Source organism: Coregonus clupeaformis, chromosome 24 (genome assembly GCF_020615455.1).
Source record: "Coregonus clupeaformis isolate EN_2021a chromosome 24, ASM2061545v1, whole genome shotgun sequence".
Taxonomy (NCBI): domain Eukaryota; kingdom Metazoa; phylum Chordata; class Actinopteri; order Salmoniformes; family Salmonidae; genus Coregonus; species Coregonus clupeaformis.
Window position 1 is genome coordinate 18,648,231 of NC_059215.1, and position 18,303 is coordinate 18,666,533.

An 18,303-nucleotide genomic window follows, 5' to 3' on the forward strand; every position below is an offset into this window, starting at 1 on the left:
TAATAATTACAATATTCTGTTTGATTTGTAATAGCATTTTTCATTTGTGAATTGATTAAGCACTAAGCAGCTAATGACTCTTTCAAATAACACCTTTAATAAATGCCTTATACCAGTAGGCCTAATTGTTTAGTATTTTCTAGTAAATATCACATATTATTACTAAAAAGAAAGTTGTGCGTATCCTTTCTTTATTGACCCTAATTGACTTGACATAGAGGCCTGAGCTGAATGTACTGTACTTCAGACTTCCGGAACGCAAAATAAAAAGCCCTTTGGTTCTTTCTTGAACGTCAGTGTTCGCAGGCTCTCTCACTCTTGGAACTTAGATTTGACCTAAGCAGCTTGCCAGTGGTGCCACATTCTGACAAAAGCTTTTAAACCTCTGCCGATTCAACTGTGGCATTGGATAAAAATCATTGTATTGCCACATATTGTATTGAGAACAATTCAGACATACCTATAGCACTAGGTTGAGGTGTATCCTCCTTCCTGCTATCAAAGAGAAAGAATCAATGCAGGGCAACCATAGAGACAGAAATCTCTGTCTGTCCACCTAGTGGATGGAAGCGAGAATAAACAGTTTCCATCTCCATCCAGAGCCATATAAATTGTGGATGAATCTGGCTGGAGACCATTAATGCATCCCAAATGGCACCCTCTTCCCTATATAGTGAACTACTTAGGGAATAGGACGCTATTTGGGACAAAGGCAATGCCTCTGCTCTGTCAGTCATTAATCCACATGGGCATCTATCTCTATGGGATGGATGTAATGAATGGAACATTCACAGAACCAGTCCACTCAAAGAGAGTCAGATCAGCTACCATGACCTGAATGAGTGAGAGCAGGTCACATGGTACCCTGGGAGGGAATGAAGGGCCCATTGTCACCCTTACAACATCCACTTTCACTTGTTGGAGGATCATGACCCACAAATGGAATACTCAATACTAATGTTTTGTTATAATGTTACTGATAGAGTTAGCGACTGTAAGCTATAGGTAGAGTAAAAACAGAGTACTGGTAGCTAAGGATCTCACATTTCATAACATAGTTTACCAGTAAGCACTGATAAAAATAAATAAAAAACTGCAGCAACAGTACATTGTCACATTCTGATTGAGTCACTAGTGACACAAGGCACCTTACAGAAGTGTGAAGACACAGCAGGACATTTGACTTAAGCACAATGCAAACAGTATGAAAACCAAGTCCATTCCATAAGACTGGCTTTTTCCATAAAAATACAAAATCCTCAAGGTTCTATCTGCCCTGGACCTGCATGACTAAAAAGCACAAAAATACACCAACTGCATCCAACGTTCAAATCCAAAGTGCAAATCAATATATCCCTAACACAAAGAAATGCAGCTATGCATTGACAGTTGGTCTATCTGACTGACACATTCTTCTTCCTCGTTGAGCGGTTGGTTGGTTGGTTGATGTGCAAAGCAAACCTCACTGCTGTCAAAGGGGATTAGGGTTTTAAATGATACTCCTGGGGTAAAAACCCTATTGAGAGGCAGACAGTTTAGTGGTCTGTAATAGGCACAGCTTCATGGGAGGTGAAGCTAATCCAGCTATAAGAAATATGACACTGGCTGCTTCTGTGCTCTGCTGGGAGATTCACACACGTGTGCGCGTGTAGACACAAGTACAAACGCATACACACACACACAATCATGCACAAGTGCACGCGCGCACACGTACACACACATGCACACTCTACTGGGAGATGGGTAGGCTGGGTCCACAGCTGGGGCTATAAAATGGGAATGGTGGCCTCTATGGTAATTTGCATGAAGCTGCAGCAAAGCCTTAGCTAGGACCATGAAGTCAAGAATCGTACTATCCATTCCAGAGACATCACCGGCATGTACTGTAGCTTCTGTATTGCTGATTTGAACTATTCATGGGGCGCATACAAAGACATTCCTTTAAAATGCATAAAAGGACCAGATCTGGCACAGAAAAACGTTATCATTCAGTAGCCATGACGATAACAATAAATTCCTTCCAGGTAAAAATATTTGATGAATGTTCTCAATAGAAATGGAATGTTTTGTTCTTCTTACATTTCACTAAACATTAAACTTAGTCATTCAAAACATGTCTTGCCTATTTTTACAGACAGGTTTTCTACAGCTGTAAATACTACAGTGATAACAGGAGTCCCCTTGCCGACAACCGGAGTCCCCTTGCCGACAACCGGAGTCCCCTTGCCGACAACCAGAGTCCCCTTGCCGACAACCAGAGTCCCCTTGCCGACAACCAGAGTCCCCTTGCCGACAACCAGAGTCCCCTTGCCGACAACCAGAGTCCCCTTGCCGACAACCAGAGTCCCCTTGCCGGCAACCAGAGTCCCCTTGCCGGCAACCAGAGTCCCCTTGCCGGCAACCAGAGTCCCCTTGCCGGCAACCAGAGTCCCCTTGCCGGCAACCAGAGTCCCCTTGCCGGCAACCAGAGTCCCCTTGCCGGCAACCAGAGTCCCCTTGCCGGCAACCAGAGTCCCCTTGCCGACAACCAGAGTCCCCTTGCCGACAACCAGAGTCCCCTTGCCGACAACCAGAGTCCCCTTGCCGACAACCAGAGTCCCCTTGCCGACAACCAGAGTCCCCTTGCCGACAACCAGAGTCCCCTTGCCGACAACCAGAGTCCCCTTGCCGACAACCAGAGTCCCCTTGCCGACAACCAGAGTCCCCTTGCCGACAACCAGAGTCCCCTTGCCGACAACCAGAGTCCCCTTGCCGACAACCAGAGTCCCCTTGCCGACAACCAGAGTCCCCTTGCCGACAACCAGAGTCCCCTTGCCGACAACCAGAGTCCCCTTGCCGACAACCAGAGTCCCCTTGCCGACAACCAGAGTCCCCTTGCCGACAACCAGAGTCCCCTTGCCGACAACTAGAGTACTCTTGCCAACATGAGGAGAGCAGGGCAGTGAAGACTGGGTCATGCCCAGTAGGGTATAACATAGAAAAACTGTTTGAAGCAGAAAATGAATATTACACTTAGAAAAAAAGGTTCTGATTAGAACCAAAGAGGGTTATCTGCTTGCTTCATACACTGAGTATACCAAACATTAGGAACACCTAATACACAAGTATCGAAAGCGTTCCACAGGGATGTTGGCCCATGTTGACTCCAATGCTTCACACAGTTGTGTCAAGTTGGCTGTATGTCCTTTAGGTGGTGGACTATTCTTGATACACACAGGAAACTGTTAAGCATGAAAAACCCAGCAGCGATGCAGTTCTTGACAAACCAGTGCACCTCGCACCTACTACCATACCCCGTTCAAAGGCAGTTAAATCTTTTGTCTTGCCCAATCACCCTCTGAATGGCACACATACACATTCCATGTCTAAATTGTATCAAGGCTTAAAAATCCTTCTTTAACCTGTCTCCTCCCCTTCATATACACTGACTGAAGTGGATTTAACAAGTGACATCAATAAGGGATCATAACTTTCACCTGGCCAGTCTATATCATGTTCTTAATGTTTTGTATACTCAGTGTATATGGCACCCTTAAGGTTCTATATAGAACTGAAATTTGGTTCAGTGAAGAAGAAACCCTGAGGTTCTGATCAAAGAACCCTTTGGTTCTATCCAGAACCTTTTTTTCTAAGAGTGTAGCTTTTCTTATTGAACAAATTCAGGTAATAACTCACTGTTTCACCAGCTCAAAACATTTTTGTTTCTGTGTTGTACCTACTGGACACAACCCTGGACCTCTGCAATGTTCCACAATGTTTGCCTACTGATTGTGGTCCTGGCTATAGAAGAGCAGGGTGGTTCTCAGGGCCAGAGATGTGCAGGGACCATTAACATGTGGGCAGGCACACAGCCAGCCGCTAACATCTGGACACCAGGCAACGTGGACACGTCCTAAATGGCACCCTATTCCCTATATAGTGCACTACTTTTGACTAGGGTCCATAGGCCTCTAGTCAAAAGTAGTACACTATGTTGAGAATAGGGTGCCGTTTGAGACGCATCCCGTGTCAGTCAGTACAGACGCCCATGCTGAATCCAAGCATGTTCTCACATCCAAACATCCACATCCTTTGTCCTCAAAGGCCAGACCCAGAAAGACTTATTCATAGAATAAAATATATATAATTGATGTCCATTGACGTTATGAAGAGGTTACTATATGGTTGGAAACTCTATAAATCTTTTATTTTGACGGTCTGAGATGACCAAGAGCCATCTGTCTTTTATCAAAACAATTTATCATACAGATGCCAGAGGGTAGCTAGCTATATATAAATGTCCATGGTATGTCCAAGTATCTTCATGTGTTTCTAGTGAATTGAGAGATCAGACTGATGGTAGGGGTTTTAAGTAGGAGAGCCTGAATTTTAAACAAGGCATATCCTAAGCTTCCTAAGCTGCTTGTAGGAGTGATAGGGCACCATCCTAATAATACACCATTTTAAGCACAAAGGAGCACTCTATTTTGGATGGGAATACAGGAGTGCATTCATATTTGTATTTTATTTCACAATGCAGCCAATTTCTCAGAATAATAGCACTCTGTGATTTTTGGAGACCATGCTGCAAACAAGTTGTAGCATTTGACATACAGGTTTTACCAAATTTCTGTCACTTTCTGTGGGCACTATCCCTCCATGCTCTTTCAGATCAAGATGTAAATTTGACCAATCACGACCAACAATTTATCCTGTCATTGGCCAAACCGGATGTGTGCCACTGACCTGGTCTGTTTGAATTGATTAAAGCAGCTACATTGCAAGGCATATATCCCCTGGCTGAAGCGACGACTTGGATGTTTGTTACTGCTGCTATGTGGAGTAGTGTTTTAACCAACTGCAATGTTTGTGTAACCGCAGATTCCACTTCAGGGTGGATTTTGAATGAGTTTTAGTCCTTTACACTTTCAGGAACACTCACATTAGAGGAATGAATTGTTGCAGTATAGGCCTATATCTAATTATACAGTGCCTTGCAAAAGTATTCATCCCCCTTGGCGTTTTTCCTATTTTGCTGCATTACAACCTGTAATTTAAATGGATTTTTAATTTGGATTTCATGTAATGGAAATACACAAAACAGTCCAAATTGGTGAAGTGAAAAAAATAACTTGTTTCAAAAAATTATACAAAATAAATAACGGAAAAGTGGTGTGTTCATATGTATTCACCCCCTTTGCTATGAAGCCCCTAAATAAGATCTGGTGCAACCAATTACCTTCAGAAGTCACATAATTAGTTAAATAAAGTCCACCTGTGTGCAATCTAAGTGTCACATGATCTCAGTATATATACACATGTTCTGAAAGGCCCCAGAGTCTGCAACACCACTAAGCAAGGGGCACCAGCAAGCAAGCGGCACCATGAAGACAAAGGAGCTCTCCAAACAGGTCAGGGACAAAGTTGTGGAAAAGTACAGATCAGGGTTGGGTTATAAAAAAATATCAGAAACTTTGAACATCCCACGAAGCACCATTAAATCCATTATTAAAAAATGGAAAGAATATGGCACCACAACAAACCTGCCAAGAGAGGGCTGCCCACCAAAACTCACGGACCAGGCAAGCAGGGCATTAATCAGAGGCAACAAAGAGACCAGAGATAACCCTGAAGGAGCTGCAAAGCTCCACAGCGGAGATTGGAGTATCTGTCCATAGGACTACTTTAAGCCGTACACTCCACAGAGCTGGGCTTTACGGAAGAGTGGCCAGAAAAAAGATATTGCTTAAAGAAAAAAATAAGCAAACACGTTTGGTGTTCGCCAAAAGGCATGTGGGAGACTCCCCAAACATATGGAAGAAGGTACTCTGGTCAGAAGAGACTAAAATTGAGCTTTTTGGCCATCAAGGAAAACACTATGTCTGGCGCAAACCGAACACCTCTCATCACCCGGAGAACACCATCCCCACCATGAAGCGTGGTGGCAGCATCATGCTGTGGGGATGTTTTTCCATCAGCAGGGACTGGGAAACTGGTCAGAATTGAAGGAATGATGGATGGCGCTAAATACAGGGAAATTCTTGAGGGAAACCTGTTTCAGTCTTCCAGAGATTTGAGACTGGGACGGAGGTTCACCTTCCAGCAGGACAATGACCCTAAGCATACTGCTAAAGCAAAACTTGAGTGGTTTAAGGGGAAACATTTAAATGTCTTGGAATGGCCTAGCCCAGACCTCAATCCAATTGAGAATCTGTGGTATGACTTAAAGATTGCTGTACACCAGCGGAACCCATCCAACTTGAAGAATGGACAAAAATCCCAGTGGCTAGATGTGCCAAGCGTATAGAGATATACCCCAAGAGACTTGCAGCTGTAATTGCTACAAAAGGTGGCTCTACTAAGTATTGACTTTGGGGGGGTGAATAGTTATGCACGCTCAAGGCTTCTGTTTTTTGGTCTTATTTCTTGTTTGTTTCACAAAAAAATATTTTGCATCTTCAAAGTGGTAGGCATGTTGTGTATATCAAATTATTAAAAAAATATATATATATATATACACATTTTAATTCCAGGTTATAAGGCAACAAAATAGGAAAAATGCCAAGGTGGGGTGAATTCTTTCACAAGCCACTGTATCTATATATCTAAGCCCAAAAGGCTATTACTGTCATTTTATACCAAACAATTGATTTGATACAGTTTATATTAGGAGAGAAATACAAGGGGAAGAGTTAATGACCCCTAAATAAATGTTCTGTCTTTAGCAGAACATTCCAGTCGACTGACACACAGGCACACAAACACACACACCAACTCTTCTGATTCAGTGGTTTGTGGGTTTTTTTTAAAGAAAAGGAGAAACAAAAGGCTGCTGGGGATAGCAATGCAGATTAGGAAAATGTTCTTTCATCTGAATATCTGCAGTGTGTTTGGAAACACGTAGTGATATCTCAGAGAGATCTTGGTCCTGCCTCCTGCTGTGAGCTCTGTCATTTCGTTCCAGCTCCACAGGGTAATTTATGAATATTTGTACATGCTAATGTGATGCTGCTCCAGAAGCGCCTCGGCTGGTGCGGCTGCATAACCATGGTAACTACCTGCATGCAGCAGACGGTGGGGGTGCAGAGGGAATTAGAGGGAAAAACTGATAAAAGACGAGACGGGAGTGGGGTTAGTCTGGCTGACACCTAACTCGAAGTCACTTGGGTCGCATCAGCCAGGCTAGAGAGGGGTAGCCCTGCCCAGCACATCTTCAAAGGATGGTGATAATGCATATGCACCGAGGGGAAGCAGCAGGTTTAAGAGAGATAGGCCTCCTATGGCCTAGTGACACTGTGACCTATCTGTGACCCGTCTGTGGAAGGCATTCAATAACAGCACTGTAGAAGTGTGTCTTAATGGAGCCCTGTGCAGACATAACTGTTATGTTATCATTGGGCTCCCGAGTGGCGCAGTGGTCCAAGGCACTGCATCTCAGTGCTTGAAGCGTCACTACAGACCCCCTGGTTCGATTCCAGGCTGTATCACAACCGGCCGTGATTGGGAGTCCCATAGGGCGGCGCACAATTGGCCCAGCATCGTCCGGGTTTGGCCGGTGTAGGCCGTCATTGTAAATAAGAATTTGTTCTTAACTGACTTGCTTAGTTAAATAAAGGTAAAATAAAATAAAAAAATTACTCTAATCCAGGGCACTCCAACCCTGTTCCTAGAAAGCTACCGTCCTGTAGGTTTTCACTCCAACCCTAATTTAGCGAACCCGATTTTAATAATTGCTGGTTGACAAGCTGAATCAGGTTAGTTACACTAGAGCAATCAACACAACTAGGAACAACATAGTGATCGCTAGGGAATTAATTACTTTGACTTTACAGAGGTTCTAAAATAAAAAAAAATAATAATAATAATAATTAGGCCTACTCCATGCATAGGAGCCCTAGGATTTGTCAAACACTAAGTCTACCTCTAGTCTAGGTCTAAAATGTTATGTCTGATGTCTTCTGTGAGTATTTGGATATTGTATTGATTTTCAAATGTCAGCATGATTCTGTCAGACTCAGAACACAATGGATACATGGAAGCTTGATGATCAAAGCCAAATAAACATGTTTTGATCATGTACTACTATATCAGATTTAACATGATTTGCATGTTTTAGAACAGTCTGTAGCAATGAAGGGAAGTATATCATTCGTTTTTATCTCAATGGATCCAATATCCATCATGTTTTAGGTTTGTAAATCATTCTAAAAATCTCTGCAATAGTCCTGCTCTTATAACATGATGACATAGCAACTGTGTCTCACAGACATATGTGGGACACAAAAGGCATGCAACACATCTGTAAACAATTAGAGCCAGGGTGAGGGAATACTTCTACCGCCCATTACACTTGAATTGGTCACCGCTGTTCATGGTGTAAGTGAGCACATCATTTTGGCAACTATGCTTAATAGTCTAATGGCCTACATTCCAAACTGCACTGAAATCTAGGGGTTTCCCATGGTTTTCCCATAGTCAAGGTGGTGTGTTAACCCAAAGGTGAAATGCTATCCCAAACTGAATTGCAAGATCAATTCATTCAAATGTGACTTGAACCCACTCGCACTCACAGAAGACAGACACTTCAACATAGACCGCCTGCGTATGATTTTTGAGTTGCATGTTTTCTTTCGGTTTATTTTTCTGAAAAGCTCAAACAAATCTTCAAAGTATGTCGGCATTTAGACTAATTTCATTATATTTCAGATCAATAACACGACTGCCTATTTGACCCATTTCGCTTGTGTCACCTTGGTGCGACAACACACGCGCGAGTCGAATCGATACATTGTAATCAAACTCACCTCATTTGTAGGTTAGGTGGTTACCGCTGAAAACTGACCATTCAGTAATGTATAGGCCTAAATATATTAAATGCCTACTTTATACATTAACCTTTATTTAAGACGGTGCATTGAGAGACCATCCGTCTTGTCTTGGACCGGTTTGTCGTTTCGTCTCCATTGGTGTATTCATTACGCCGATTCTGTTGCAACAGAAACCGTTTACCCCAAACGGAAAACGTTACAACGAAAACGAGAGTTTCTATTGGACAAATTCAGGTAGGCCCTTCCTGTTTCGTTCCGTTTGGTTCTTAAACGGTAAACTGTTTCCGTTACAAGAGGTAATGAATACACCCCAGGCTGCCTCTTGGCTTGTTTGCAGCGTTTCGTGTCTCGGACTGGGTAAGGGAAAAGTGATGTCATCGAATGAAATTGTATTATCCGCCCCAATTTCAGGACAGGCTGTGTTCCATGTTGCCAAGTATGACTTTTTAATGTCACTTTGTAGTCTCAAAAGTTCCACTGATGATGCTTTGGAGAGTAATTATATTTTTTCATTGGAAAAGGCAAACCAAGATGCAGGCATTTTCAGAAAGTACATTTAGGCTGCAATTTAGACGGGCAGCCCATTTCTGATCTTTTTTTCCACTAATTGGCCTTTTGACCAATCACATCAGATCTTTTCACATCAGCTCTTTTTCAGAGCCGATTTGATTGGTCAAAAGACCAATTAGTGAAAAAAATATCAGAATTGGGCTGCTTGTGTAAATGCTGCCTCAGTGAGATACAAATGTAAATGGGTTATAGGTGAACTCATGAAAAATAAAAGGAAAACGCTGCACACTGCTGTTCATGCTCCCAGATGATTTTATTGACAACGTTTCGACCCTTAGGACTTCATCAGGCATCCATATCCCAGGTGGGAGTGGAAGGTCCTTTATATTAGGGGTAGTGCTCAGTGACATCACTTCCTGTTAAAAGGTGCACTATGCTAAAATTCAAAAAGTTTACCTCAGTTTGTGACAAAACAAGCAAGTATAGAGTAGAGAATCATTGTACCATCTAAACCGCTGTGAAATATCTTCTTCATAACCACAAATATTGTATTTTCAGCTGTTTGAAGCTGGTGTACAAAACCAAAAGTAAAAGACGCAAAAAGGAAACTTAAGAACGGGAAACATAGAAATAGCACACATAGAACAGATCTACCGCTACTTAGACTTGCTTTCAATGAGTGACAGATCTATAACTCACATTTCTTTATGAATTTGCTCACGTCGCCCATAAAGTTACATATTGCAGCTTTAAGGGGTAGCCCCTGCCTCTGTTTCAGGAAGTGATGTCACTGAGCACTGCCCCTATATATATTGGACCATCCACCCCCCCCACCTGGGATATGGATGCCTGATGAAGACCTAAGGGTCTTCCTTGGTTGCCATGGCACCTAGAGGCAGCCTTGGTAGTTTACTCCTCCAAATTATCTGTTGTGTTTTTTTATGCACAGTTTTTAAAATCAACCTTTTGTTTTTTTTATAGTTCAAGAACACAGGAATCTTTTTTTTTTTTTTCATCAACGTTAAATGAGTTAACATATGTGGCTACTTCTCCAACCTAAGCAATCAATTAGCAAAATGTTTGGATTCAAATGCCAGCCTAGCTAGATGCTCCTAGATCCTCATATCATCTACCATATACTGGACCAAAGGCAGGACCAAAACATTCAGAAATGGCAGCAACCTTCATTCATTATACAGAAGGATTCCTCAGAAGTCTTGCACAGATTAAAACAACCCTGTGTAAGGAGCTCAAGAACAGCCTCTTTCAATACAGGCTCCTACGGAAAACATGCAGACGAGATTGTAGGAGACTAATTAACAAACCAAAGTCTATTGTGTGCACTTGTAATGAGAGCAGTACAACATGCCCACCGGACTTGGACGATAAAGGACACCAGCCATCTGCAGGCTGATCCTCAGCCAAATGACGACACCCACTCCAAGCCAATACAGACCATAAAGAGCACAGTGAACCAACCAAAATGTAATGAAACAGTTTCCACCAATGCCTCCATAGGTTTTGCACTCTACAATATCCAATACTTAACAAGTCTCCTCTTTTGTATGAGTTTCAATACTTAACAAGTCTCCTCTTCTATATGAGTTTCTCAGACAATGACTAACATGATCTGAAACATGGCACAAAGAGGGGACCTTTACCATCAAAATGAGGCAGGATATACAGTGCATTCAGAAAGTATTCAGACCCCTTGACTTTTTCCAAATGTTGTTACGTTACAGCCTTATTCTAAAATGAATTAAAATAGACATTTTCCTCATCAATCTACACATAATACCCCATAATGTCTTAGTGAAAACAGGTTTTTAGAAATTTGGAAAGGCACACACCTGTCTATATAAGGTCCCACAGTTGACAGTGCATGTCAGAGCAAAAACCAAGCCATGAGGTCGAAGGAATTGTCCGTAGAGCTCTGAGACAGGATTGTGTCGACGCACAGATCTGGGCAAGGGTACCAAAAAATGTCTGCAGCATTGAAGTTCCCCAAGAACACAGTGGCCTCCATCATGCTTAAATGGAAGAAGTTTGGAACCACATAGACTCTTCCTAGAGCTGGCCGCGCGGTCAAACTGAGCATTCGGGGGAGAAGGGCCTTGGTCAGGGAGGTGACCAAGAACCCGATGGTCACTCTGACAGAGCTCCAGAGTTCCTCTGTGGATATGGGAGAATCTTCCAGAAGGAGAACAATCTCTGCAGCATTACACCAAATCAGGCCTTTATTTTAGAGTGGCCAGACAGAAGCCACTCCTCAGTAAAAGGCACATGACAGCCTGCTTGGAGTTTGCTAAAAGGCACCTAAAGGTCTCTCAGACCATGAGAAACAAGATTCTCTGGTCTAATGAAACCAAGATTGAACTCTTTGGCCTGAATGCCAAGCGTCACGTCTGGAGGAAACCTGGCACCATCCCTACGGCGAAGCATGGTGGTGGCAGCATCATGCTGTGGGGATGTTTTTCAGCGGCAGGGAGACTAGTCAGGATCGAGGGAAAGATGAACGGAGCAAAGTACAGAGAGATCCTTGATGAAAACCTGCTCCAGAGTGCTCAGGACCTCAGACTGGGGCAAAGGTTCACCTTCCAAAAAGACAATGACCCTAAGCATACAGCCAAGACAACGCAGGAGTGGCTTCGGGACAAGTCTCTGAATGTCCTTGAGTGGCCCAGCCAGAGCCCGGACATTAACCCGATCGAACATCTCTGGAGAGACCTGAAAATAGCTGTGCAGCGACACTCCCCAACCAACCTGACAGAGCTTGAGAGGGTCTGCAGAGAAGAATGGGAGAAACTCCACAAATACAGGTGTGCCAAGCTTGTAGCATCATAGACTCGAGGCTGTAATCACTGCCAAAGGTTCTTCAACAAAGTACTGTGTAAAGGGTCTGAATACTTACACTACCGGTCAAAAATGTTAGAACACCTACTCATTCAAGGGTTTTTCTTTATTTTTTACTATTTTCTACATTGTAGAATAATAGTGAAGACATCAAACTTTGAAATAACACATGTGGAATCATGTAGTAACCAAAAATGTGTTAAACAAATCAAAATATATTTTATATTTGAGATTCTTCAAATAGCCACCCTTTGCTTTGATGACAGCTTTGCACACGCTTGGCATTCTCTCAAACAGCTTCATGAGTTAGTCACCTGGAATGCATTTCAATTAACATGTGTGCCTTCTTAAAAGTTAATTTGTGTAACTTATTTCCTTCTTAATGCGTTTGAGCCAATCAGTTGTGTTGTGACAAGGTAGGGGGGTATACAAAAGATAGCCCTTTTTGGTAAAATACCAAGTCCATATTATGGCAAGAACAGTTCAAATAAGCAAAGAGAAACGACAGTCCATCATTACTTTAAGACATGAAGGTCAGTCAATACTTTGAAAGTTTCTTTAAGAGCAGTCGCAAAAACCACCAAGCGCTATGATGAAACTGGCTCTCATGAGGACTGCCACAGGAATGGAAGACCCAGAGTTACCTCTGCTGCGGAGGATATGTTCATTACAGTTACCAGCCTCAGAAATTGCAGGCCAAATAAATGCTTCACAGAGTTCAAGTAACAGACACATTTCAACATCAACTGTTCAGAGGAGACTGTGTGAATCAAGCCTTCATGGTCGAATTGCTGCAAAGAAACCACTACTAAAGGACACCAATAAGAAGAAGATACTTGCAATGGACGTTGGAAACTTGTCCTTTGGTCTGGAGTCCAAATTTGAGATTTTTGGTTCCAAACGCTGTGTCTTTGTGAGACGCGGTGTGGATGAACAGATGATCTACGCATGTGTATTTCCCACCGTAAAGCATGGAGGAGGAGGTGTTATGGTGTGGGGGTGCTTTGCTGGTGACACTGTCTGTGATATATTTAGAATTCAAGGCACACGTAACCAGCATGGCTACCACAGCATTCTGCAGCGATACGCCATCCCATCTGGTTTGGGCTTAGTGGGACTATCATTTGTTTTTCAACAGGACAATGACCCAACACACCTCCAGGCTGTGTAAGGGCTATTTTACCAAGAAGGCGAGTGATTGAGTGCTGCATCAGATGACCTGGCCTCCACAATCCCCCGACCTGAACCAAATTGAGATGGTTTGGGATGAGTCGGACCGCAGAGTGAAGGAAAAGCAGCCAAGAAGTGCGCAGCATATGTGGGAACTCCTTCAAGACTGTTGGAAAATAATTCCAGGTGAAGCTGGTTGAGAGAATGCCAAGAGTGTGCAAAGCTGTCAAAGGCAAAGGGTTGCTATTTGAAGAATCTCAAATATAAAATATTTTGATTTGTTTAGCACCTTTTTTGGTTACTACATGATTCCATGTGTGTTATTTCATAGTTTTGATGTCTTCACTATTATTCTACAATGTAGAAAATAGTAAAAAAAAAAAAAAAACTTCAATGAATAGGTGCTCTAAAACTTAAATGTGATTTCAGTTTTAATTTTTTTCCAAATTTGCAAACATTTCTACAAACTTGTTTTTGCTCTGTCATTATGGGGTATTGTTTGTAGATTGATGAGGATTATTTAAAAAAAAAACTCAATTTTAGAATAAGGCTGTAACACAACAAAATGTGGAAAAAGTCAAGGTTTCTGAATACTTTCCAAATGCACTTTATATAAGGTGTACTGAGTGTGTGTAGGGTCAGTGCAGATAGTTTAGGTCCCATTCATTGACTATTTAGTAGTCTGGCTACTTAGCAGTCTTATGGCTTGGGGGTAGAAGCTGTCTCAGAGCCTGTTGGTCTAAGAGCCAATGCGCCGGTACCATTTGCCGAACGGTAACAGAGTGAACAGTCTATGACTTGGGTGGCTGGAGTTTTCAGAAAATTTCCGGCCCTTCCTGATACCTCCTGGTATAGAGGTCCTGGAGGGCAGGCAGCTCAGCCCCAGTGATGTACTGGGCTGTCCGCACCACCCTTTGTAGCGCTTTGCGTTCAAGGGCGGCGCATTTGCCATGCCAAGCGGTGACGCAGCCAGTCAAGATGCTCTCGATAGTGCAGCTGTAGAACTTTGAGCCCTTGACAAATCTGTTCAGCCTTCTGAGGGGAAAGAGGCGCTGCTGTGCCCTCTTCACGACTGTGCGGGTGTGTGTGGACCATGTTAAGTCCTTAGTAATGTGGACGCCAAGGAACTTAAAGCTCTCGACCCGCTCCACAACAGCCTGGTTGATGTGGATGGAGGCGTGCTCTCCCCTCTTTCTCCTATAGTCCACAATCAGCTCCTTGGTCTTACTGACGTTGAAGGAGAGGTTGTTGTCCTGGCACCACACTGCTAAGTCTCTGACCTCCTCCCTATAGGCTGTCTCATCACTGTCGGTGATCAGGCCTACCACTGTCATGTTGTCAGCAAACTTGATGACGATGGTGATAATAATAATAATAATATGCCATTTAGCAGACGCTATTATCCAAAGCGACTTACAGTCATGTGTGCATACATTTTTACGTATGGGTGGTCCCGGGGATCGAACCCACTACCCTGGCGTTACAAGCGCCATGCTCTACCAATTGAGCTACAGAGGACCACATGGTGGTGATGGAGTCGCCTCAATTTCACTAGGACTCCACCTCATCTCCCGCATTTACGCCTGCAGCGTTTTGGAAGCCCATGGATCAAAGGAATAGGGTCCGGTATGAACAGCGGAGTCAGAGTTGAAGTCGTATTTGAAGTCGAAATCAAGTTTAGTAACCGTCGATCTGATGTCCAGAAGTGCTTGTGATGATACTATGTCATAATAGTATGAACTTTCTGTACAAAAAAACTATAAACACGATAAAAGTCACTAAATAGCAAAGTTGGGTTGGAACTCGTAAGATGTCGCCCTTCTCCATCGGCTCCATCTTTTTTGAATAACACTAATGAAAAGCACTATACAAATTAAATGTATTATACAGTGGGGGAAAAAAGTATTTAGTCAGCCACCAATTGTGCAAGTTCTCCCACTTAAAAAGATGAGAGAGGCCTGTAATTTTCATCATAGGTACACGTCAACTATGACAGACAAAATGAGGGAAAAAAATCCAGAAAATCACATTGTAGGATTTTTTATGAATTTATTTGCAAATTATGGTGGAAAATAAGTATTTGGTCAATAACAAAAGTTTCCCAATACTTTGTTATATACCCTATGTTGGCAATGACACAGGTCAAACATTTTCTGTAAGTCTTCACAAGGTTTTCACACACTGTTGCTGGTATTTTGGCCCATTCCTCCATGCAGATCTCATCTAGAGCAGTGATGTTTTGGGGCTGTCGCTGGGCAACACGGACTTTCAACTCCCTCCAAAGATGTTCTATGGGGTTGAGATCTAGAGACTGGCTTGGCCACTCCAGGACATTGAAATGCTTCTTACGAAGCCACTCCTTCATTGCCCGGGCGGTGTGTTTGGGATCATTGTCATGCTGAAAGACCCAGCCACGTTTCATCTTCAATGCCCTTGCTGATGGAAGGAGGTTTTTCACTCAAAATCTCACGATACATGGCCCCATTCATTCTTTCCTTTACACGGATCAGTCGTCCTGGTCCCTTTGCAGAAAAACAGCCCCAAAGCATGATGTTTCCACCCCCATGCTTCACAGTAGGTATGGTGTTCTTTGGATGCAACTCAGCATTCTTTGTCCTCCAAACACGACGAGTTGAGTTTTTACCAAAAAGTTCTATTTTGGTTTCATCTGACCATATGACATTCTCCCAATCCTCTTCTGGATCATCCAAATGCACTCTAGCAAACTTCAGACGGGCCTGGACATGTACTGGCTTAAGCAGGGGGACACGTCTTTCACTGCAGGATTTGAGTCCCTGGCGGAGTAGTGTGTTACTGATGGTAGGCTTTGTTACTTTGGTCCAAGCTCTCTGCAGGTCATTCACTAGGTCCCCGGTGTGGTTCTGGGATTTTTGCTCACAGTTCTTGTGATCATTTTGACCCCACGGGGTGAGATCTTGCGTGGAGCCCCAGATCGAGGGAGATTATCAGTGGTCTTGTATGTCTTCCATTTCCTAATAATTGCTCCCACAGTTGATTTCTTCAAACCAAGCTGGTTACCTATTGCAGATTCAGTCTTCCCAGCCTGGTGCAGGTCTACAATTTTGTTTCTGGTGTCCTTTGACAGCTCTTTGGTCTTGGCCATAGTGGAGTTTGGAGTGTGACTGTTTGAGGTTGTGGACAGGTGTCTTTTATACTGATAACAAGTTCAAACAGGTGCCATTAATACAGGTAACGAGAGGAGGACAGAGGAGCCTCTTAAAGAAGAAGTTACAGGTCTGTGAGAGCCAGAAATCTTGTTTGTTTGTAGGTGACCAAATACTTATTTTCCACCATAATTTGCAAATAAATTCATAAAAAATCCTACAATGTGATTTTCTGGAATTATTTTCCTCAATTTGTCTGTCATAGTTGACGTGTACCTATGATGAAAATTACAGGCCTCTCTCATCTTTTTAAGTGGGAGAACTTGCACAATTGGTGGCTGACTAAATACTTTTTTTCTCCACTGTATATATATATATATATATATATAGGACCTTCCACCCCCACCTGGGATATGGATGCCTGATGAAGACCTAAGGGTTGAAACGTGTCAATAAAATCCCCTGGGAGCATGAACAGCAGTGTGCAGTGATTTCCTTCGCACACATAAAATAACATTTACTCCTTTCAAGAGTTTGGTGTTCAAAGGAAACATTCAACAATTTAGGGTTAGAAATCTCCCCCCCAAAAGGTGCTACTGAATTAATATGAGGACGATACCCGTTAATTTGTAAACCAAGGAGTTACGAGTGGTGTTTCATCTCTTCCCTGTACCAACACCGACTGACCCGGTATGCCAGACAGACTCAAATCAAATCAAATTTTATTGGTCACATGCACCGAATAAAACAGGTGCAGACATTACAGTGAAATGCTTACTTACAGCCCTTAACCAACAGTGCATTTATTTTTAACAAAAAAAGTAAAAATAAAACAACAAAAGAAGTGTTGAGAAAAAAAGAGCAGAAGTAAAATAAAATAACAGTAGGGAGGCTATATATACAGGGGGGTACCGGTGCGGCGTCAATGTGCGGGGGCACCGGCTAGTTGAGTTACTCTGTCTGTAACAGGAGTTATGATATTACACAGGTACCTGAGCGAAACCAGGGTGAAAGGACTCATGAGTATCATCACAAAATGTCAGCAAGATGACAACTGATTGAGCAATGACTGAACAGTATTCATTTGGCAATGGTGTGCAAAGGCTTCATATGATCTAATGCCTTGTAGATAAAACCCTGGCTTTCAAATCAAATCAAATTGCATTGGCCACATGCGCCGAATACAACAGGTGCAGACATTACAGTGAAATGCTTACTTACAGCCCTTAACCAACAGTGCATTTATTTTTAACAAAAAAAGTAAAAATAAAACAACAAAAGAAGTGTTGAGAAAAAAGAGCAGAAGTAAAATAAAATAACAGTAGGGAGGCTATATATACAGGGGGGTACCGGTGCGAGCGTCAATGTGCTGGGGGCACCGGCTAGTTGAGTTACTCTGTCTGTAACAGGAGTTATGATATTACACAGGTACCTGAGCGAAACCAGGGTGAAAGGACTCATGAGTATCATCACAAAATGTCAGCAAGATGACAACTGATTGAGCAATGACTGAACAGTATTCATTTGGCAATGGTGTGCAAAGGCTTCATATGATCTAATGCCTTGTAGATAAAACCCTGGCTTTCAAATCAAATCAAATTGCATTGGCCACATGCGCCGAATACAACAGGTGCAGACATTACAGTGAAATGCTTACTTACAGCCCTTAACCAACAGTGCATTTATTTTTTATAAAAAAGTAAAATAAAACAACAACAAAAAAGTGTTGAGAAAAAAAGAGCAGAAGTAAAATAAAATAACAGTAGGGAGGCTATATATACAGGGGGGTACCGGTGCAGAGTCAATGTGCGGGGGCACCGGCTAGTTGAGGTAGTTGA

At 42.7% G+C, this 18,303-nt stretch overlaps 1 protein-coding gene across 1 annotated transcript in view; it reads right to left on the bottom strand.

Moving 5' to 3' along the window:
* The window catches only part of LOC121537939 (nck-associated protein 5-like), a 33,282-nt gene extending 24,347 nt beyond the window's left edge, over nucleotides 1–8,935 (bottom strand). Inside the window, exon 1 of the mRNA XM_041845608.2 lies at nucleotides 8,784–8,935. The gene's annotated coding sequence lies outside the window, so the exon portion shown is untranslated. The remainder of the gene's footprint in view (nucleotides 1–8,783) is intronic.
* Between the last annotated feature and the right edge of the window lie 9,368 nt (nucleotides 8,936–18,303).